Raw genomic sequence first — 1,028 nt, forward strand, 5'->3', positions numbered from 1 at the left:
ATAAGCAAGCAATTTATATTTATATGCTTTATTTTTATTTTTGTTTATTTTTATCTTTTGCTTCTTAAAGATGTAAAACTCTGTGTTAGTCGTCATGCATGATGCATCCTACGCGCATGATTAAATATTTAATCATGCGCGTAGGATGCATCATGCATGACGACTAACACAGAGCTTATTCCCATTAATGGGAATAAGATATTTTCTATTTTCAAGTTAAATGAAGAAGGGTTTTTAATCACTTCTTATTCTCATATATAAATATTACCTCATTTTTTTATTATATTTTTTCACTCAACAAAAGTAAGTGATAATAGAATTAAACACAAATAGAAGGAAAATGTTAGGTGTTTTTTTAGTGTTTTTTTTGGTGTTCTCTTAATTGTGATATGGCTTTTAAAATCACCAATAGATTAAAAGTCAATAATGATAATCTCAAATTAAACAGTAATTTTAAAAATCACATTACAGTTGGGAGGACACTAAAAGAATACTAAAAGAACACCTAGCATTTTCCCAAATGAAATGAGAGATATCAACAAAAATAATCCTAAAATACCAAACCTATATGACATGATCTTGAGTCTGATATATATATATATATATATATATATATATATATATATATATATATTCTTTCGAAATAGCTCTTATTTGATTTCAATTGACTCAAAATGAGGCTAATTTTAAGGAGTCCATTTCACAGAAATCAACGAGAAATCTAGTGACGGTGACTTCTGCCCTATCAACCCGCGGAAGCGTGGTGCATTTTATTTTTTTATTTTATTTTATTTTATTTTATTGAGAAGCAAGATGCATGCCTGATGAATTAGTCAATTACGTGCATATATAATCTATCCTAAAATAGTCCACTTAGTCAATGATGTAAAACATTAATTAAGAGCCCATGCCATCGATTCAAGACAAATGTTTCACATCTATCTTTTATTTTTATTTTTATTTATTTTTTTTTTTATAAATTTACAATTAAATGTGAGACTTATATATGTCCCACATATTTCAATTGT

The sequence above is a fragment of the Corylus avellana genome, chromosome ca4, assembly GCF_901000735.1.
Source record: "Corylus avellana chromosome ca4, CavTom2PMs-1.0".
Classification (NCBI taxonomy): domain Eukaryota; kingdom Viridiplantae; phylum Streptophyta; class Magnoliopsida; order Fagales; family Betulaceae; genus Corylus; species Corylus avellana.